The sequence below is a fragment of the Bos indicus x Bos taurus genome, chromosome 22, assembly GCF_003369695.1.
Source record: "Bos indicus x Bos taurus breed Angus x Brahman F1 hybrid chromosome 22, Bos_hybrid_MaternalHap_v2.0, whole genome shotgun sequence".
Lineage (NCBI taxonomy): Eukaryota > Metazoa > Chordata > Mammalia > Artiodactyla > Bovidae > Bos > Bos indicus x Bos taurus.
This window is the reverse complement of record NC_040097.1, coordinates 27367629-27390927: the sequence shown is the minus strand read 5'-3', so window position 1 is coordinate 27390927 and position 23299 is coordinate 27367629. Positions and strand designations below refer to the sequence as shown.

Here is a 23299-nt window from a genome sequence, read left to right as displayed (position 1 = left end):
TTAGAGATATAGTAGCAGAAGATAAATTGACAGCTTCCACAATAAAATACTACTTTTTTATGCCTAGTGTGTATATATATATATATATATATACTGAAAACATTAGAGTCTCTAATATGAATTTGAGAACAGAGACCACATTTTTTGAGGTGTCATTTCTACATTTGCCAGGAAAGAGGAAAATCATGTTTTGATCAGTGATAAATGTCATATATTCAGGAAACATAAAAAGAGAGAAACCCTGCTTGACAAGTGGTCCAACTTCCCCCTCTTTCCCAGAAAGGTATTTTGTGGAGAAAAATGACCTCATCCTCAAAAATAGAGATATTTCCTGAATGTTCTTAATGCACCTTTAATCGTCAACTATAGTTTTATTCTTCACTTTTTAGACTGCTCTTCTTTGGAATCTATTTCTCTTTCAAGCCACTGTACATGATCAATAGTGCTTATGACCTGTGCCAACTGCATCCGTTATTCTACATCTTAAATCATCACTTTCAGGCTTTGAACAAAACCTTTGGTTTTTAGGGATGTGATAAACAAAGGCACATAATCGTGCCTGACCCCTTTCTAATTCTGTGGATGTGTGTACCATCCCTCCTTAGATCTACTATCCCTATGCTGACTCCCACTGTGCTTGTTAGTCCATTCTCATAGAGAAACCATCTCATCACAGGGAACTTATTCAGTCTCTTTTCTCAGCACTGCTCCTGCTTTCCCCATTCTCCTTGAGGCATACCAGACTGAATGTAGAATTATTGATATGTAAGGTCCATATAAATAGAGAAACTTATCAAATACTTTATTTTTTAATTGGTTTATGTCATTTTCATAATCAAGATATGAAAACTCTTAGCCTGAGGCTTAATAAATGTCCTCAAATTCTGCCACCAGACATAAGCCATTTGCACCCAGCATTGATGAGAATGACAAACTCATACATGCCATGTCCCAGAGCTCTCCACTGGGAAAAGTTCATGGTCTCTGCCATGGCCATTGTCCACTCAGTTTAAGTACATATTTACTGTCTACAACTCTTAGCTCTATCTCCAAGAAAAGGTGAGAGAAATATCCAGAGAGAGAGCACACACACACACATACTGCTAAAGAGGAATTTGAACCTATGTCAAATCTGAACCAGTGTCAAAACACACTATGGGATGATGTTGAATCATCCATCTTGACAAGATGGTTTGTGACAGTGGGTCATGAAGAATCCACATTTTCATTATATAGAGTCTACCCGCTAAGAAGAGCAATCAAAACCCAGCTAATTGAATTATCCATGAGCCCATTTAAAGAAGAAATATTGCTCAATAAAATTATACAGCCTCTCTCCAGACTGCCCCTCCAACTCTTTTATCTTGCCTCTGAGGCTTATGTGTCTGACATCCATGACAAAGACCCATGGCTTAACGGAGAACAGGCCAGGACGTGGTCTCAGTCGAAGCCAGTTTCTCTACATTCATGGAGGCCAGGGCAATGTGATTCATAATCAAAATGGAAATCCACTATAAAAATACAATGCACAGATTTCCCGGGAAAGGCCCGGAATTTCACTAGTTGTTCTACCCATTAGCTTCTCTGAGATTCCCCCATTCTAGCTTCCCTCTTACAAGGTAAGGTATCATGGCCTCCAACAATACCTTTTGAAATAAATATACCCTTCCTGGTGGTAACAACTTGAAGTTGCATTAGTCATCATACAGCCAACATCTGTATGGTTGGCACGTGTGAATGCCAACCAGCTGGTATAAAAGCAATGATAAAGGGAGAACAAGGGAATGTGGGATGCTATGTGTGTATGTAAACACACATACATATGGTTGCGATGGGGGATTTTCCAAAGCAGAGGAGCACGCAGGTTAAAGGATAACATGAAGACATCAAAGATAAACTTCTCTTCCTTCCCAGTTCTGCTTGGGCAAGCCTTGATTATCAAAGGAGAAAGCCTTCTTAAACATTCAGAACAAATTCTCTCACTTTAGCCTTCCAAACGGGATGTGAATAGCTAGGGCATCCAGCCCCAACTTGAAGAAGCCAGAAAAAGTCTACGGAGCCCCACCCCTACCACCACTGACTCACAGAAATAGATTTATGTGCATCCAATAATTTAGGTTCAAGTGCTCTTCTAAGTAAAAACAATTACCTTCTCTCTGTCATGGCACTTGGGTTAACAATTCCCAACTGAGTCTGTAAATCAAACAAACACATTTTTACCAAGACCTTATTTCCTCTGAATCTTTCATGTATTTAGTTAGTGCCATCCCTTGGCTAAATCATGGAATAGGTAAACATTATTCATGAGGCCTCTTCTCTCAATTTGTTTCCCTGCCTCCCAGATCCCATCTGTCACTGCACAAATATATGCCGAGTGGCCCTTGCTAACCACAGAGTTCAGGGACCCTGTGATGATGTCCTACCTGACTGTGCATTCTCTACCTAGCATCCCCTTCTTTTCCTCTGAAAACTCACTTCTCCTGTATTCTGTTCTCTCAGAAATTTGTTCTCTACCTTTCGAGATAACTTATTAGTGAGTAGGAATGTAGGCTCTTTTAGGCTCTGGGGCCAGGTCACTTGAGTTGAAACCCCACTTCTGACACGTAATAACTCTGTGTCCTCTAAGTTATTTAGCCTTTCTGCTTCAGTTTCTTCATCTGCAAAGTTGGACAACTAATCGTTTCCACTTTATAGGGTCATTGTGAGGAATAAATGTATTTTTATTTTTAAAACATGATCAGAGCAGTGCCTGGCACTTTCAAAACACTCAGTAAGCATTAGCTATTGCTATTATTATGAGTGTGAACATGCTAAGTCACTTCGGTCTTGTCTGAAGTGAACCCCATGGACTGGAGCCCGCCAGGCTCCTCAGTCTATGGGATTCTCCAGGAAAGAATACTAGAGTAGTTTGCCATGCCCTCCTCCAGGGAATCTTCCCAGTCCAGGGATCAAACCTGGGTCTCCTCCACTGCAGGCAGATTTCTTTATCATCTTAGCCATCAGGGAAGCCCTACTATCATTATAAATGGCATCAAGTATCAATACAAGATTCCTCTTGATCATATGGTTTATTTTTCAAGCCATTATCATGAATTTTCTTCAATGCTTTTTCTCAGCCTCCTGTAGGAAATATGAGTTGTCAAGAAAGCAGGCATTTTGACATCATTCATAACCTGAAAGTGATAGGAAAGATTACTTATTACTCAGCATGTGGGGATTTTATATAAAATAGCAAACTTCTCCACAATTTGGTCCCATCTTCAGCAATCACTGGTAGCTTCTGATCCTGAAACTTCTCAATTTATGACATTTTTTTTTTCTGTCACCAGAGCTCATCTCTCTCGGTAGTCAGTGACTGAACTCAAATATAGAGCAGTCTTTTGGAAAATTATATGAGCCTTTTTCTATGGGCTATTCATTAAAAGTAACCAAACTAACAAGTTTTAAAAGTTGGGAGACTTAGATATCAGTGTATAACTCTACCCAATAAAAGGAAGCCAACTGCATTCTGAGACCTTATGAAACATGTGGAGCTTTGCATGTGCCATTGTGAAGCACATTTGTGTTTTCTTTATCTCTGGAACTTTGTACTTATTGCATCATATTTTCAACATTGACTCAGTACTGAAAAAGAGCACTGAGTTAGGAGCCAGTCTCAGACCTTGGGAATTTCCATTATCCCCTCCATGATTCTATGTGTCCCTCGGGAGAAGGGTGAGGGAGAGAAAAAGCAAAACAATCTCAAAGGATTGATTTAATTTTATGAGAACACTGTAAACTGTGAGATCATCACAAGCACAAAGATCGTTATTTTTAGATCACAACAATAATAGTCAATTTTTTGATTTTTCAATATTCTCTAGGAATACTTTTGAGTGCACTATATAGATTATCTTATTCAACACTCACAACACTATAAGACATATATTATTAGCATTCCTATTTTACAGGTGAGGAAACCAAGACTCAAAAGTTATATATAATATAACTTTCTAAATATATATAATATATTTAGATATATATATATTATATATATAATATATATATTGTATATAATATAACTTTCTAAAGGTCACATTGCAAATAAACTATAGAGCCATGGGACTTTAATTCAGTCCTTAGATTCTCAGTATGTATATAATATATAATATATATATATTATATATAATATAACTTTCTAAAGGTCACATTGCAAATAAACTATAGAGCCATGGGACTTTAATTCAGTCCTTAGATTCTCAGTATGTATATAATATATAATATATATATATTATATATAATATAACTTTCTAAAGGTCACATTGCAAATAAACTATAGAGCCATGGGACTTTAATTCAGTCCTTAGATTCTCAGTATCTACACTATATTTTCACCAGAAATACAAACATCTCTGCCTCTGCTCTAGCTCCAAAGATGACTATAATCTGTTTTACCCTGTATATCAGTTTCCTCTTGCTGCTGGAACAAGCTACCACAAACCTAATAGTCTAAAATACCATAAATAAATTATCTTACAGTTCTGGAGGTCAGAAATCTGAAATGAGTCTTACAGGTCTAAAATCACAGTGTTAGCAGGGCTGTATTTTTTTCTGAAGGTCCTAGGGGAGAATTCATTCTTTGCCTTCTCCAACTTCTAGAGGCTGCTTCCACTGCCTGGCTCATGACTCCTTTCTTGTATTCAAAGTCATCTGGTCACATTACTCTGACCACTCTTCTATCATCACATCTTCTTGACTCTGATTAGAGCCCCCCTCTTAGGACACTTATGATTACATTAGGTCTACCCAGATAATCCAGGATCATCTCCCCATAGCAAGATCTGTAATTCAATCACATCTGCCATGTCCTTTTTTGCCATATAAGGTAATATATTTGCACCTTCTGTGGATTAGGATATGATCATCTTTGAGGGAGCTATTTTTTATTTTTTTTGCCTACCATACTCTTCCATTGTCAGGTTAACTATCTGAATAGTTGTTGTGCTTAGATGCTTCAGTCGTATCCAACTTTTTGCAACCCCATGGACTGTGGCCCACCAGCTCCTCTGTCCATGGGACTATCCAGGCAAGAATATTGGAGTGGGTTGCCATTCCCTTCTCCAGGGGATCTTCCTGACCCAGGGATCGAACCTGCATCTCCTGGGTCTCCTGCATTGGCAGGAGGGTTCTTTTCCACCAGCACCATCTGTCTCTAGCATCTAAAAATGGAAAGGAAGTGAATTGTGTCCATCCTATGTCTTTTCTGTGACAAAGATCCATGTTTAAATGAGGCAGTGAAATTGAAGTGGTTTCAGAAAAATACAATCATTTATGTGGTCAGCTACAGAGGAGTGAGGAAAATACATTGTGTCACCTCCCCAGCACTAATGAGAGGAGGCAGGCTTGGTGGGCTCCATTTTAAGTAAAGGCACTTGGCCAGATGGTATAACTAACATCTCTAGCTCCAAGCCAAGTAGACACTACTTGAGTTATCACAGGGGCAAATCTGTACATGATTTATTTCTATGTTTGGCTCCCGATTCAGGGTTGTGAACTATACACTGACCCTGACACAGGAAAGGATGCTCTGGCCTCTTTGGAGGAACACCTGGGACCAACATAATTGCTGGCCAGGAGGGAAAGAAATCTAAAATAGGCAGGAGAGGACAGAGATTATGGATTTCAATTGCAGCTCAAGTCTAAAAGCCAGGACTGAAGCTTTTTCCCATCAAATTTCCTGTGTAAGTTGTGTCCAGCCAACCCCTCACTATACAACAAAGGCAACTTATCATGGGTCATAAGTGGATCTGAGTACTTCCAGGAATGAAAAGTTTTAACAAATATTGCGCTGCCTCACTCATATCCTCCAGATCTTTCAGTATCTCCAGGCAAATTCTAGATGCCAATCTCTGCATTTTGGGGCCTGAAAGGCTTTTTTGCTGTAAATATTATACCAAGGCAGGTGGCTTAATAATACACCTTCTACCGCCTGCCTTCACTTCCTTTTCTTATTTCCCCACTCTAGGGGGTGTTTTCTTTAACAAAAACAACAGAAAAATATTTGCACCCAAATCCTTGCCTGAGAGTCTGCTTCAGGGAGATACTAAGACAAAGTATGGAGGCAAAGATCTCATTACTAAAACTTTAGAGAACATTCTTTAATCTATCGCCCCAAAAATTAAAAGAAAAAAGGGAAACATATTTAGTACCAGATTAAGAACCTGAAGATCATAAAACTGTTTCTCCCACTGTGTTGTAACCCTTGATCTTATAGAGCAGGGTCTGGCACACAGTGCCTACTTATCAAATATGTGTTCAATATATGATATGAAAAACAAATGAATAAATGAAAAGATTCAGTTCAGTTCAGTTCGGTCACTCAGTCATGTCCAACTCTTTGTGACCCCATGAATTGCAACACGCCAGGCCTCCCTGTCCATCACCAGCTCCCGGAGTTCACTCAAACTCACATCCATCGAGTCTGTGATGCCATCCAGCCATCTCATCCTCTGTCATCCCCTTCTCCTCCTGCCCCCAATCCCTCCCAGCATCAGAGCTCCCACCAATTATGTAGCCCAGGAGTTGGCAAAACTGCCCTTAAAGGGCTAGATGGTAAAAACTTTAGGCTTTGCAAGTCCCATAGTCTCCACCTTCTCTATTGTTGCAATGCGAAAGCAGTCATAGATAATATGTAAATAAATGAGTGTAACTGCATTCCAAAAAAATTTAATTTACAAAAAAAATTAATAAATAAATGCGGGCCAATTTGGCTCATAGGCTATAGTTTGCCAAATCTTGATGCAAATCAAAATTAAAATCATATCAAAACTTCAAATAAGTGAAGTTTAGAAGAAATTCTGACTTATCTGATGGTTATTTTGATACTTTTTAAAATATAAAATTATTTTTTTAATGGATTTTCTCATTTTGGGTGGCCCTACTTTTCTGAAAGCCATTGGGTAATTAGGCAATGGCACCCCACTCCAGTACTCTTGCCTGGAAAATCCCATGGATGGAGGAGCCTGGTAGGCTGCAATCCATGGGGTCTCGAAGAGTCGGACATGACTGAACGACTTCACTTTCACTTTTCACTTTCATGCATTGGAGAAGGAAATGGCAACCCACTCTAGTGTTCTTGCTTGGAGAAGCCCAGGGACGGGATAGCCTGGTGGGCTTCCGTCTATGGGGTCACACAGAGTCGGACACGACTGAAGCTACTTAGCAGTAGCAGCATACTACACAAACTACTGTAAAATAAATTTTATGAAAAAAGAGCAGACATATTCCACTGCATAAAAATAAAATAAATACACCTGAAATTTATGTAATATTGTAAATCAACTATATATCAAAAAAAAATTAATAAAATAAATCTTTAAAAAATTTATAAAAATAAAACTTCTCAAGCAACTATAAATTAAACCTGCTCCTTTTTTACTTAGCAACTTGTTTAATACCTCTATCTCTGCTAGAGATAAGATAATTAAAATTGCATTAATAAAACAATAAAAATTTAATAGCTTTCTAATTTTACTATTAAAATAATAAACATATTTTAATTTTATACATGAAATTATAAATTATCCTATGAAAAACATACTCAAAATTATAAGCAATCATTAATAAAATGTAAGACAATTCTAAAGTACTGCTGCTGCTGCTAAGGCGCTTCAGTCGTGTCCAACTCTGTGCGACCCCATAGACGGCAGCCCACCAGGCTACCCCGTCTCTGGGATTCTCCAGGCAAGAACACTGGAGTGGCTACATAGTTACTAATGTACTAAAAATACATAAAATAAAACTGTGTTAAAAGTTGTAAAAAAAAAAATATGGACATCAGGTTTCAGAAGGGGAAATAAAAAGACATGGAGAAGACTTGTCAATACATCCAATTTTGTTTTCATTTCTAGTGAAAAAACTACAAATGGACTCCGCTAGTAGCCAACACTGATGCCATAAATATCAACATTTTCCACTTGTAGAATAAGTTCTTTATCACAGCTGTTAAAATTTAAATAGGTAATGTTGGGAGTATTACTTTAACCAATGAACCAATTCTGCTACCTCCTCTTGGTTCTTCCATCTAAAAACTGTCCCCCCCTCACCCACCCACCTGCTCCCACAGCACTCTGCTTTGTTTCTCAGCATGCTCACCGTTACCGGAAATGGCTCCTTATTTGAACACTGTGCTAGTGTTAAGGGAAGTTGTGAAGACTTTAAAATGAATCAAGAAAGACTGCGGCAGAATACTGAAGGATGTCAACGGATCCCTCGGAAATAAGCTGATTAACATGGAGTGCACGTCTTTGATTGTTTTTTACTCATCTGTTTTGCAATTGTGAGAAGAAAAAGTTAAATTTTAGATGATGCTGCTGAAATAAATCTTTTCTCTCTTGCTGGTGGCAAGGCAAATGCATATTGTCCAACAGAAATGATAAATCTCTATAAATCTAATTCTTATTTGAACCATATTATTGGTTCCCCCATTAACAGTAAAAATCTTTGGCATGTGTTCATTTTGCATTTGTGTGTGAGTGATGGTTTTATCCTTTTTTATTTATTTTTGTAAGTCTTTACAGTTTTATTTTTTTATAAATTATCCTTTTTTAATATAAATTTATTTATTTTAATTGGAGGTTCATTACTTTACAATATTGTATTGGTTTTGCCATACATTGACATGAATCCACCATGGGTGTACATGTGTTCCCCATCCTGAACCTTCCTCCCACCTCCCTCCCCATCCCATCCCTCTGGGTCATCCCAGTGCACCAGCTCTGAGATTTAAAAGTCAACCAGATGAGGGACTTTGTGTTACTGTTATGCCAGGCACAGGGAAGGAACTTAGTGAATATTTATTGGCAAAATAAATAAATGAACAAATAAATGGTGATGTCCCAACAAGAGAGAAAGTCAGGATACAAGCATAGCTACAATACAACTTTCAGGAGTGTCCTGTAAAAGTATACACGTTGTGCAGTGTTCAAGAGTTCCCAGTCAAGGCTCTGTGTATTGATTCATGGGGAATTTTCATGGGGCATTTTCATGGGGTGTATTCATGGGGTATTTTCTCTGAGTAGCTCAGAAGTTAAAGTGTGTACCTCCAATGCAGGAGACCTGGGTTCGATACCTGTGTCTGGAAGATCCTCTGGAGAAGGAAGTGGCAACCCACTCCAGTATTCTTGCCTGGAGAATCCCGTGGACAGAGGAGCCTGGTAGGCTACAGTCCACGGGGTCGCAAAGAGTCAGACACAACTGAGCGACTTCACTTCACTTCACTCCGCTTCACTTCATTCATGGGGTATTTTCTCAGAGTAGGATGCCTTTCTTCAAGTAGCCCAAAGGTTCCACATGGATTAGGGGAGGATACAAGAACACTGTGAGGCCATTTGAAGACCCAGAGTAGTCACGGAAATCTGCAGAGATTTAAATGAAAATTGAGCACGAAAAGCAAAGAGACTGTCACTCAGAAGGGATGTTTGGTTGGAGATAGCCTATTTAGAGTTGTTGTTTTTTTTTTTAATAAAAATTCTCTAGCAAATTCATCTGTCAAGTTGAGAATATATCAACACTTAAAAATAAGAGAAAGAAGAGGTCATGGTGATTTCTTGACAGTGAAGAGCTATTAACAATCACTCCAATGTGGTGAAATTCAGAACAGAAAGCATTTTGAATTGAGATAGTCCGTTTCAAAAATCATACTGTCATAATATTGAGAGTTAAACAGGTATAAATAATAGCCTTGCACACTTCCCATTGCCAGATACCTTGGTAATTTATAGAGAAAGGTTTCTTTACATCACAACAAAGATGACAGATTTGAGAGGCTGTCTTCTATCATCTCAAACTGTCCCCAATTGATAGAAAGATATGGAATGTAAAGAACATCATTCGTATCGTCAAAAAGATTCCTCAACAGTTAAAATTGTTTTAGCAGAAAATAAAGTATGTAGTTTTGTCAACCAGGCATCTAGAGTATTTTTTAAATGATAATGTCATTCAAAAATATAATACTTCACACCTTAGTCTATTTATCTTGACAAAATATTTCCATGCATCTTTTGGAAGCCTGTGAACCAACAAATCATGATGACAATTTAAAACTCGTGTGAAAAGTTGTGATAGACATATTGCCAAATGTTAGAGGGTAAAAGTTGAGAAGGGACATAGTCTATCTAAACCAGGGTTTCTTGACCTCAGCACGAGTGGTATTTTGGGCCACATCAGCTTTTGCTGTACAGAATCATCCTGTACATTGAGAGATGTTTAGCAGCATGGTGGCCTCTACAAACACCAGTAGTTTCCTCACCCCAATTAAGAAGGAAGGAAGTTAGTCGCTCAGTTGTGTCTGACTCTGCGACCCTATGGACTATAACCCTCCAGGCTCCTCTGTCCATGGGATTCTCCATGCAAGAATACTGGAGTGGGTAGCCATTCCTTTCTCCAGGGGATCTTCCTGACCCAGGGATCAAACCCAGGTCTCCTGCATTGCAGCAGATTCTTTACCATCAAGACATTGTAAAATCACCCCTAGTTAAGAACCACTGACCTAAGTCCATGCAGTTTAATAGGTTGCTCAAATTTAACGGGTAAATCTTTGTGCCAGATCTGAATCTCAGCAAGGATACCAATAACTATCTTGTTATCTTTTCACCCAAGTAGAGTTTCAGTAGATTCTTTCAATGAAAAAGCAGAGGAGTGATAGAAAACAAAATAAGTGTGTTGGAAACACTGAGTTCTGATTATGTGTCACTATGCTAAGTATGGGACATAGAATAATCCCATTTAATCCTCACAGCAACCCTATGGGGCAGTACTCTTACTTTTCCCATTTTATAGATGAGAACACTGAGATTTACAGAGAATAAATGTTTTGTGCAAAATTATCAAAGTACAAAGTATAACCACTGGGATCCAAAACTTGGCAGGCTGACACAGATTCTAATTTCACAGTCCATGCTCTACTGTCTCCTGCAAAGTAAACACTATTTTTTATTTCATATTAGATAGTTGTGGAAAAGATAAATTGGCTTATGGGCCAAACAATGGTCCAAGAGTCAAATCTAGCCCATCACCTGGTTTAGCAAGCAAATTTTTATTGGAACACAGCCACACCCATTCATTTACATTTTGTCTGAGGCTACTTTTACTCTGGAAAAGCAAGTTGAATAGTCAAGATAGAGACTGTAGGGCTCACAAAGATGAAAAGTATTACCATTTGGCCTTTTTAAAAATATTTTTTATTTTTTAGCTTTTTATTTTGTATTGCTGCTACTGCTGCTGCTAAGTCGCTTCAGTCGTGTCCGACTCTGTGTGACCCCATAGATGGCAGCCCACCAGGCCCCACCATCCCTGGGATTCTCCAGGCAAGAACACTGGAGTGGGTTGCCATTTCCTCCTTCGATGCATGAAAGTGAAAAGTGAAAGTCGCCCAGTTGTGTCCAACTCTTAGCGACCCCATGGACTGCAGCCTACCAGGCTCCTCCATCCATGGGATTTTCCAGGCAAGAGTACTGGAGTGGGGTGCCATCGCCTTCTCCGATTTTGTATTGGGGTATAGCCAATTAACAATATTGTGATAGTCTGGGGGCTTCCCAGGTGGCGCTAGTGGTAAAGAATTCACCTGCCAATACAAGAGACCTAAGAGAGGAGGTTTTGATCCCTGGGTCAGGAAGATCCTCTGGAAGAGAGCATGGCAACCTACTCCAGTATTCTTACCTGGAGAATCCCGTGGATGGAGGAGCTTGATGGGCTACAGTCCATAGCATCGCACAGAGTCAGACACCACTCTTAGCGACTTAGCATGCAAACACATGATAGTTTCAGGTGAACAGTGAAGGGACTCAACCATACATAATCGTGTATCCATTCTCTCCTGGCCTTTTGCACAAAAGATCTGTTGATGCCTATCCCTGCTTTAGAGGCTAAGAAGCTAGTCCCTCCAATGCTAAGTAGTATAAAGAGAACTTGAACCTAGCCCAGTGACAGCCAGGCTCTAACCCACAGGGCTCTATTGATCACAACAGGAATGGCAGCAGCACAGGGCTGGGGCTTACTATGATCCAGGCACTCCTCTCAGCATCCATCTGTGGAAACTCATTTAATCCTCTGCATAACCAATGAGGCATCATGACGTGTGACAGCAGATGCTGTTGGTGTCTTGCTCGTATTTCCCCAGCAGTCACATCTACACAGTGAGGGCTTTTCTTCCCTTGCCTTGGGAATATATTTGGCTCAAGCACGGGACAAGTGGGATGCACCAGACAATAAATAACACAGAAGCAACCTTCAACAGCTTAGCGATAAATTCTTCAGAGTCTTTACCCCTGTTGTGGAATATATTGAGGTCTCTTCTATGCTCATTCCCCGAGTTCCCTGTTTCCCACTGTGGTAACTGGTTTTGAAAACATGTCTTCTGTTGGCTTTCTCCCTTCCCTCTTTCACTTGCCCATTTCCCAACCTATGTTTCCTAGAAACATTTCCCAAATAAACTACCTGTACTTGAATTCTTATCTCAAATTCTATGTCTGAGGGTATTTCAACTTCTGCCATTTTTATAGGTAGAAAACTAAAGCCCAGAGAGGTTATATATCTAGCCCAAAGTCACACAGCTGGTAACTGGTGGTGTGAGGATTTGAACCTGGCCATCTGGTTCCAGAGTCCACTCTTAACCAAACCATTCCCAAGTAATAGTCACTTATAGGGGCATTCTGGATATTCCTATTCTCCTTTCTCTACTATGCAGGAAAAACAGATAGCTATCAACACTGTCTCAGAGTTTGTTTGGGGAGGGATAAAAGTTCTTTCAGAGAGAAACACACTTACCTAACACACACACACACACACACACACACACACACGATGCCTTCTTTCTGCTTCTTCCCCTCCCTATCTAGGAGGGATAGTCAATTTCCCTGCCAGCACCCAAGAGAGAGGGACAGAGGCAAATTTTCCTCTCCCGAGCCTTAGAAAGTAACATCTATACACTCCTTTGCTTGTGCTTCATTATTGGCCATGACCCAGAATATTCCCTTAAGCTCCAAGTAAATAATCGAGAGTTACTAGGCCTTAGAGTAGCTATGAAACTCTGTAGAGATTCAGAATCCATGTGTGCCCACATACAGAAATCACATGTCTATTTCTCTTCAGTGTGGAAAACAAACAGACTATCATTCTCTTTTTTATTAGGGATTAAAGATCACACATTTGAAGGATACACCACAACCATAATTCTTTATACACAGCTCACAATCCTCATATAATAAGAATGATTGAAATCATGCTGTCTGTCATGCGTACATCCTGCCTGGTGGCTAAGAGCTGCTCCCCAAGGGGAAAAGTCCTTCTTTATTGACACCTCTGACTTGCCCTTACCTCAGGCATTATAGGCAAAGATTTGGGGATTATTTTCTTTTAATAGCCCATGTGCTATTAAAAGCAGATTTCTAAGAAAATGAATGGTCTCAGAGAAAATAAGGAATCCAGACAGGACCAATACATAGTGTTGTACATTTTAGACTGTGTGACTGGTGCTCCTTACACTTATACAGTGAAAAATCTGGCCAACTATACATGACAGGCCTGCCTTAAACCTATTTCCAAGGTCCATGAACTCTGATTGTATTTGTCCTGCCCAATACATTCATATAATCATAACTGTTGTATTATTTAGTATTAACGATTTTCAGAGTCTCAGAATGCTTTCACTTGGCAGCAACAGAGTACTCAACTAACAGCAGTTATATTTCATGAAGCAGGAAGAACGGAAACAGGGCCTTGTAGAGTCTGTTACCTTAATGATTCCATGATACCAGGTTGATTCCTCTGCATTTACCTTCGCTTCTGCCTTTTGGCCATAAAATAGCTACCACAGCTCTCAGAATCATCTGTCAAAATACTTGGCCAACTTGATTCATTTACTTAAACATCTCAGTTTAAACTTCTCAGGCTCTTACAGTAATTGTGTACCTGTTCCTGGGCTGGGAAGATCCCCTGGAGAAGGAAATGGCTACCCACTCCAGTATCCTTGCCTGGAGAACTCCATGGGCAGAGGAGCCTGGCAGGCTACAGTCCATAGAGCTGCAGAGTCGGACACAACTGAGCAACTAACATTTTCACTTTCTCTTGTAGTAGAGTGATAGAGTTAGAAGCTTAGATTTCTATCACATATCTAGACTCCAAGAAGTCAAGAGGTGGTATCTTCCCAAAGCCTGGTTGCTTTGCTCCTTGGTTCCTCATCTATAAATTTTTCTAATATATTCCTATCCTCCATTACTTAACTTAAGTGAGCTTCTACTCTTTGTAACCATATTGCTGTAACAACTCAGCTGCCTGTTCCAGGCAGAAAGGAACGTTTCTCTTACTGCAGTTTGAATCCAATGAAGTTACATGGCATTCCAAAAGAAAGAACAGAATCTATGAATTCCTAGTTTATTCCAGAGATGAGGGCTTTCCGTTGTCATTAAAAGAAACTGCTACTCATATAAACTTCTCTTTGGGGTAAAGTTTAATCCTTTGTGATGAGCTTCGTCTTGAATTTATTTATTTTTCTCATGTTGTCTGTATGTTTTATTTCAATTGGAAGATTGTTTCTGAATTGTTTCATACCTGAGTTCAGGGACTCAGATGAATTTATGCTGCTATCTGAAAAGGATCACTTTGAATCTTTATAGGAGTTTCCTATGTTGAAAAATGTGACAGTACCTCATATCACACCCTAGAATTATCTGAAGGAGAGGAAAACTGTTCTAAGTACATTATGAAAGTAATGTGGGCAAACCCACAGCTTGCTTACCATCATGAAGATGGATATATTAAGGAGATAAAACTCTTCTAAATATTAAAAGTTTTTCATAGATATTACACTAGAATGACTAATGAAACAAAAGCTATCCCCTAATTTTTAAGTACAGCACTTACATTTTATGTCTAACAAATTATGATACATCTGGTGCACATTTACTTGTACTTTTCTTTTAAAAATCAATATGCTGTCTATGATATTACTTACTAAGGATAAATTCATATCAGCAGGTTTACCTTATCATGTTTCACAACCCAGGATTCGGAATCAGTCTACCTACAGTAGTTCCTAGTTCTGCTACTTGTTGTCTGTCTAACCAGCTAAGTTACACAATCTCCTTGGATTTTGGTTTATTTATAAATTCACCTGGTGTATCTACCATATACAGTATTGTGTGAATTAAATGAGATAAGCCACAGACTACATTCATCATGATGCTTGAACATAGCAAGCACTTAGTCAATATTTACTATTATCAAAAAATCAATCTATTCAACATTGATCCTAACAATAAGATAATTAGACCCTAAATTGATCAATTTTGTTGATTTATTTCTAGAAGTCTTACTTATAACTAATAAATTGCTTAAAAAGTTGAAAATGTATGATTGCAAACTCAATAACTGTTCCTAATCATGAAAAAAATGTTTTTAAAAAAGTTGAATTAAGTAAATTCTGAGATTAAGGAAGCTACAACTTCCAAAAGTCTACTTAGCCATGTCTTCCAAGATGAATTATTTTATACTCTGCAATTAGTCACTAAACATAACCTTATCATTATAGGAAACAATATAAAAAATTTTATCTAGACCCACATTTCAATTTTTCAAGTAGTAGAGAAATTAAATAAAGATACGGATTTGTTTCAAATACTGAAAACTACTGCCAAAATAACTGTATCCCATCCAACATTTGTGGTTGCAAAAGCAAATATCCTCGATGGGAATATGGCTTACACAAATAATGGAGATAAGGGAAAAATGAAGGATTTACTGTAAGTCTAAGAGGAACTGTAAACCTATTAGGGAAAATATGCTGCCAATGGGCAAGTTAATTAAAACATGTAACTAAGCTAATTCCCCAAACTTGACTAAGTAATTTATGACAATATCACTAGAACACTTCAGATTATTTATAGCTCATAGTCATTTATGAATGAAATTTTCTCTAGAATACACGGTGTCTCACCATAAGACTGTTGCCCTTTGAGAATTTTGGCATATTTTCAAAATGGAATAAAACTTGAGAAAATAATAAAATGAATGATTAGATAGGTACAAAGGATTTAAGAGATAATCTAGTAGCTATGTGATAAATAAATCATAATAATACATACAAATCACCTATGCTGTCACTCCCCTCTCTTGTGCCCTTCAAAACGTAATTTATAGGAGCAGATTGGTTTCACAGCTCTGAGCCTCCCAGCCAACATCAGCTGACTCCCAGTTGTATCAGTGGATTAGCTAAGATAAATCAAAGGTACCCCCAGTTACTCCACAGAGACTTGAAGGAAAAAAAAAAGCTAATATTTTATGCCCTGAGATTAGGTGGATATTTGTTACACAACAGCAGTTGATTAGTATAATTGTGCTGCATATGATGATCATCATTACTGTCTCAAATAACTTCTATATGCCAGGCATTTTGTCATTTTATGTCTAATCCTCCTAACATTTCTGCAACAACAGTAGCCACATTTTAGAGATTGGGAAATGAGATTCAGAAAGCTGTTATGGGCCCAAGTTCCAACAACTACTAACTGGCTGGTCTATGGTTTGAATTCTGATGCAATTCCCAAAACTCATGACCTTTCTTAAACACCAGACTTATTCTCCCTCTCTTTTTATTTAGCTATCAATATGAGTATGAATATACCAATATGAAACCATACAACTTCCCAGAAGAAAATATATATGTTATTTAACCATAATAAAGCATAGCTCAATGCTGAAGTGTGCAAAGGTGAAAATAGGTAGTAAGACTAGAAGTCAGGGAAATGACCAGGGCTGAGTTATACAGGGCCTCCCAGGTCATTGTAGAAAGTTCAGAGCAAAACAGAGGTCCAAAAAATGGGGGACAAAGAATGTGCTCATCTATATAGTCACTCACGTGCCCACGCTCAGTCACTCCGTCGTGTACAACTCTGCAACCCCACGGATTGTAGACTGCCAGATTCCTCTGCCCGTGGGACTCCTCAAGCAAGAATACTGGAGTGGGTTGTCATCCCCTTCTCCAGGGGATCTCAAACTCGTGTCTCCTATGTCTTCCTTCGTCGGCAGGCACTCTTTACCACTGTGCCTCCTGGAAAGCCCGTGTATTCACTCAGTAGATATTCAACAGGCACCTTGATAGACTTTAGGTTTCCAATAGTCAGCAATAAAAGTACAAAGTCTCTAGTGTCATTAAGTTTACAATTCAGGGAATAAGAGCAAGATACTAGTTAAAGAACCAAAAATAAAGGTAAAAAACAGAATTATCACAAATGCTAGGAGGAAGAAGTACATAATTCTTTGAGAGCCTGGAGTAGACAGTAGCTAAAGGAATGAATAAATGAACAAACTGATAGAAACAATTCCCATCCAAACAAAGGATATGACATGTTTGTCATCCACAGTACCAAATGTGGATCTTCAAAGAGTAGAATCCTAATGCTGAGGGCTATGAATTTTCTCACCTTTTTACTTCAGTGGAAGGAGTGGCTGGAATGATGGGAAAGGGATTCAGGTCAGAAAACAGAAATGAGTTTTCCTTGAAAAATGTCCATATGAATCCCTTAGAAATACTTTACTTCGAAATGAATGCCATTAGCAGCAACCTAGGCAGGTTTTGATTCTGGCAAGCAGCATCCTGTATAGAATGGCCCAAGAAGAAAGAAAACAAGAAGAGAAAAAAAAGTTTGAATCCTACAAGTAGCACCAGCCTCTTTTAGGATTCAGGGAGGAAAAAAAAAAAAAATCAAAACTCCAGCATTACTTTTAGATTCCAGAGAAAAAGATCTCATAGAAAATTCTATGAATAATGAACTTGTATTTTTATTTTTCATGTGAAGAATTTGGCTTCTTCCTCAGAAGCAAAAGTAAAATCAATCTACTTTGAAAAAGTCTGATACATATTAAGGGAAATGTGTTTAGTTTCTAAAATATAATAAATGCTTATATGTTTTAGGTGGGCTAATCTTTTAACATGCATTAAAATAAGTATTTCATAAAATACATACATCACCAAATATAAAAATTTTGTGAGTAATTTCCTAGAAAATGAATAATATTGCCTATTCTATCTGGATAGTCTGTACTTTGGAAGGAAATTCTTTTAGCAAGTTAATTTTCCAATCAATTCTTTATTTTATTTTTTTATTTATTATTATTTTTTAGTATTTTTTAATATAAATTTATTTTAATTGGAGGCTAATTACTTTACAATACTGGGATGACCCAGAGGGATGGTACGGGGAGGGAGGTGGAAGGGGGGTTCAGAATGGGGAACACGTGTATACCCATGGCGGATTCATGTTGATGTATGGCAAAACCAATCAATTCTTTAAAACAATTCTTCTTTCATCCCAAATAGAAAAACTGTAAGAGATTCAGAGGAACTAGGTGAATTTAAAAGGGACGGAAATGAGAAATTACAGAGAAGACAATTTTAACAGTTTTTCTTTCCCTCCAAGACTACCACCTTCCTCTGTTTAAGCAAGCAGAGGCAGAGTCACCTAGCAAACAGTGAAACAAAAGATACTGTTTTCACACAAAATACTCCACTCTCCTTTCGTTAACATATAAACTCAGAACAGCACAATTAAATTGTGATTGAAGTGGAAATCAATGTACATGTGAAGTTTTAGGAACTAAAATCACAGTACAGTTTTCTATACTTCTTATCTGTAGAGCAGGAGAAAAATTATCTCTTACAAGAGATGTGAAGTGAGGATTAAATGAGTATGCACACACATATAATGTACACTATAGACATTGCTGCATTTAATTAAATATAAAATTCTGCTTCCATTAATCAAAATTGAAAACAATATTTGCTATGCATAGGAATATAATCCTATGAGTTAGATAAATGTATGATCTTAAGCAATTGCAACTATTTTACATTGATTAAGTTCTCAGATCGGAAGTTGAGGCTATACATAGAATACTCTACAAGCTCAAGGCAGCTGGTATGAATTAGGGCAAGAAAACAGTAGTCATTAAACAGGGAGTGATGGAGTCTATGGTGAATTGTAGCCACATGTGGGAAAATGAAAGTTCATTGTGGCCCAACCTGCCAATTTTTTCAGAAAATCCAGAACCCTAGATCTTTCTTCATTTTGTAAATATTGGGAAATAATTTTAGATTTTTTTTTTTAATATGATGACCATGTCCAGCAAAATCTCTCTCTGAAATGTTTGCCACCTCCATGCTAGGTCAACAGTGTTCAAACCATATTCCATGGAATATCAAGAGCTACCTTGGGAGATTAGGATTCATGGGGTGCTCTATATTCCCTTTCTCCAGAATAATTCAAACGTTATTTTTCTAGATATTGAACTTCTAGATAAGATACAGTTTGAATCAGTGGGTTCCACCATTGTAAAAACTTGGAAAAACATTGGTGTGTAGCGGGGAATGCACTAAAGAGCATGGATTTTGCCCATCTTGGACTGGAAGCTCACTCTGTCCTCTTTCCTCGCACAGCCCCAGCAGCCAGCACAATGCCTAATATAGTAGACACTCAATAAATATTTTTTTTTCAATGACTAAATTACGTAATAAGCAGTGTTTGATTTCAAACCTTTTCAACCTAGGTTAATTTCCTGAGCCTTTCTACATTCGAGTTATTCCTATCTATTCATATTAGGAAAATGAAAGACCAAAAAAATATATACATATATATCTTTCACGAAGACAGAACAAAAATTCATGATATCATCATCATAAGAATGTCTCCAGACAAGCTCAAAGGCATATATGCTGTGCTCTCTCACTTTAATCTGTGTATAAACTCTTGGAATGCACATAATTGAATTCTGGTAAACCAAATAAGTTAATTTTTATTATTTTTTAAGCAAATCATTTGACAAGCAATAAATATGTTTTTATGTAGAAGAACCTCAACGGAGAGACTATTGTGAATGTCAACAATCACATACAAGGCTGGGGAAAGGGACTGGTATCAAAGTTTTGGGGTTTTGGATTACAGATTCCTTTACAGTGAGGCACATGCCCCTATAATTACTAGTCATGATATTTGAAAAATATAATCATGTCATTTGATTAAAATAATTGAAAAGATATAACCATAAGATAATTAATTTTTATGGTTACAATAATCCTTGATGTGCTGGGCAAAACAGAAGAATTGTCTTGATGTGATTTTCAAAATAGCATTGCCCTCACAGTTGCATAGTCCATAAACATGCACAGATTAAAGGCACTAGAATTTTCGTTAGTGATATGTTATTAAAGAAAAAAAGAAGTTGTTAAAAAGGGAAGAAATTTGCTATTTTACTCAAAAAAAAGAAATTTTATTTTATAAAATTTAATTGGCCATAAATGCTTGGACTAATGTGAATTATAAACAGCTACAACTGTTGTTTTAAAATTTTGTTATCAAAATCTCCTGAAGGGCTTTTTAAAACAGACTGCTGAGTCCCAATCCAAGAGATTCTGAATTGGTAGGTGTGGAGGAGGAAGAGCCTTAGGATGTGAACCTCAAATAAACTCCCAGGTGATACTGCGACTATACAGTGAGGCACATGCCTCTATAACTACTAGCCATGATTTTGAGCTAGCCAAAAACTTCTTTTATGAGCCCCTGGACTAGAGGAAATCTAATACCCTTTTCAAAACGAAGCAGTAGTGGCTATGGATAAATCATTAATTCACCATTGGAGCACCAGAAAAAATTACAATCTGCTTTAGTCGTACTAAAAAAGACATTTTCTTGGACACACAGGTTACATTCAGCTCCAGAGTCACTTAAGCAGTGACTGCCTTCTTTGACTCTATTCACTTGAAACCCAACTATAGGAGCAATAAACCTCCCCTGGGAGAAGGGTTCAGAGTTGGATTGTTTATCAGATGGTCCAGAGTGTTTCAAGACAATTAAATTAAATGGCTGACTCAGCAGGGGAGAAAGCTCACAAGGAATAGAAACAGTTCTGCATAGAACTGAACAAGGCAGCAGGTGAGTAAGAAGATTGCCTTGCAAAAGAGTTTGCAAGCAAACACATCCAGTCAAAACGCAAGGTCCAGTTAAAAGTATTAAAAGAATAATTTCAAAAATTTCCCCTAAAATACTTACTAAGACACAGACACAAACTTACAAGAAAGCACCCACAGGAACATTGTAGCAGGTGTTCTCAATGCCCTGCCCATATTCTTTCAGCAACCAGCACGCCTTCATGCTGACAGCTTCCTCCTGTGAGCCCCTGATGGGGAACTTTCTAGAGACATGAATGAAGGGACATGTTCAGCCCATTCACAGGACAGGTCAGAAGTACTGTGGAGTTAATACCCCTGGGAGCAGCCCACAGCCAATGACAAGCTCAAGTTGATGGATTCATACCTGTTTATTAATCCTTAAATAGGACTTCTCAGAGACATATTGTGCACCATTCCCCAGAAGGTTGTAGTGAAATCGAATTAGAATTGTCTGGAGCAATGATCTGCTATGGAAGCAACACATATAGACTTCCTCCCCCTTCCTGAGAAACAATCACCTTCAAGGAAACTATCTGCACTCCAATATATGCTTCAAGATTTGCATTTGACAGATCCTACTTGTTCACTGAAACATTGTTTTAAATGGTAAGAAAGAAATTGAATTGTCCATTATGATGTAATCATGAAATAAATTCCAGCATAATCACTGAGGGGGCCAAAACTTGTCAAATAAGAATAATGATATTATTTAAAATACACAAAATTTCAAATATACAAAAAACATACACATGAAATGATAGTATATAATTTTAGGAATGTCTGTTTATTAAGTAAAAGTCAAGAAGTGATCTGCAAAGTTTCAAATTAAAGAGAGGACCAAGATGGCAGCCTAGGGAGACTCTGAACTCAACTGCTCATGTGAAAGAAATACATATATTCCTAGAAATATACAATGTTCCGAGAATAAGTCAGCAAGAAATAGAAAATCTAAACAAATTAGTTACTAGTGATGAACTCTGAATCAAAATTTTTAAAAAAATCACATTAAGCAAATGTCCTTTTCCTGATGGCTTCATGGGTGAAATTTACTAAACATTCAATGAAAAGTCAATATCTATCCTTCTCAAATTACTTCAAAAAACTGAAGATAATGAAACAACTCCAGACTCGTTTTACAAGGTTGGCATTTCCCTAATACCAAAACCAGACAAAGACACTACAAAAATAAAACAAAAATTACAGATCAATATCCTTGATGAACATAGATGCAAAAATCTCAACAAAATTTTAGCAAACTGAATTCAACAAGACATTAGAAGGATTATACATCATGATCTAGTGGGTTTTATCCCAGACATGCAAGAATGGTTCAGTATTTGCAAAAAAAATCAATGTGATACACCATGTTAAGAAACAAGGGATAAATATCATATGGTCATCTCAATAGATACAGGAAAAAAAAATCTGACAAAATTTAACATTCACGTAGGATAAAAACTCTAAACCAAGTGGCATAGAGGGAACATGAAAGTATTAGTCTCTCAGTCATGTCCAACTCTTTGCAACCCCACGGACTGCAGCCTCTGTCCGTGGAATTCTCAAGGCAAGAATACTGGAGTGGGTTGCCATTCCCTTATCCAAGGGATCTTCCTGACCCAGGGGTTGACACATAGCAGGCAGATTCTTTACCTTCTGAGCCACCAATGAAGCCCTTCAGTATAATAAAGGTCATAAATGACAGTCTCACAGCTAACATCATATTCAATGGTGAAAAGCTAAAAGTTTTCCTCTAAGATCAGGAACAAGACAGGAATGCCCACTCTTGCCACTTTTATTCAACACAGTATTGGAAGTTTCCACAATAGCATTCAGATAAGGAAAAGAAATAAAAGACATCCAAATTGGAAAGGAAGAAGGAAAGCTGATGGTATTTTCAGATTACATAATATTGTATACAGAAAACACTATAAACTGCACCAAAAAAAATATTAGAACTAATGAATGAATTCAGGGAAGTAGCAGGATACAAATCAGTGTGCATAAACTGGTTACATTTCTATACACTAATAATGAACTACGAGAAAGAGAAATTTAGGAAACAATCCCATGTACAAATGCATCCAAAAAATACTTATGCATAAATTTGACCAAAGAGGTGAAAGATCTGTACTTTGAAAAGTATAAGACACTGATGAGAGAAACTGAAGAACCAAAAAAATGGAAATAAACATGCTTATAGATTGTAAGAATTTTAATTATTAAAATTAAATTAAATTAAAATTATTTAAATAGTACCATAGTGCCCAAAAAAGATCTTCACGACCCAGATAATCATGATGGTGTGATCACTCACCTAGAGCC

General features: G+C 37.6%; 1 protein-coding gene across 2 annotated transcripts in view; it reads right to left on the bottom strand.

The window, feature by feature from the left end:
• FAM19A1 (family with sequence similarity 19 member A1, C-C motif chemokine like) overlaps positions 1-23299 on the bottom strand; it is a 506092-nt gene that overhangs the window by 447257 nt on the left and 35536 nt on the right. The window lies entirely within an intron of this gene.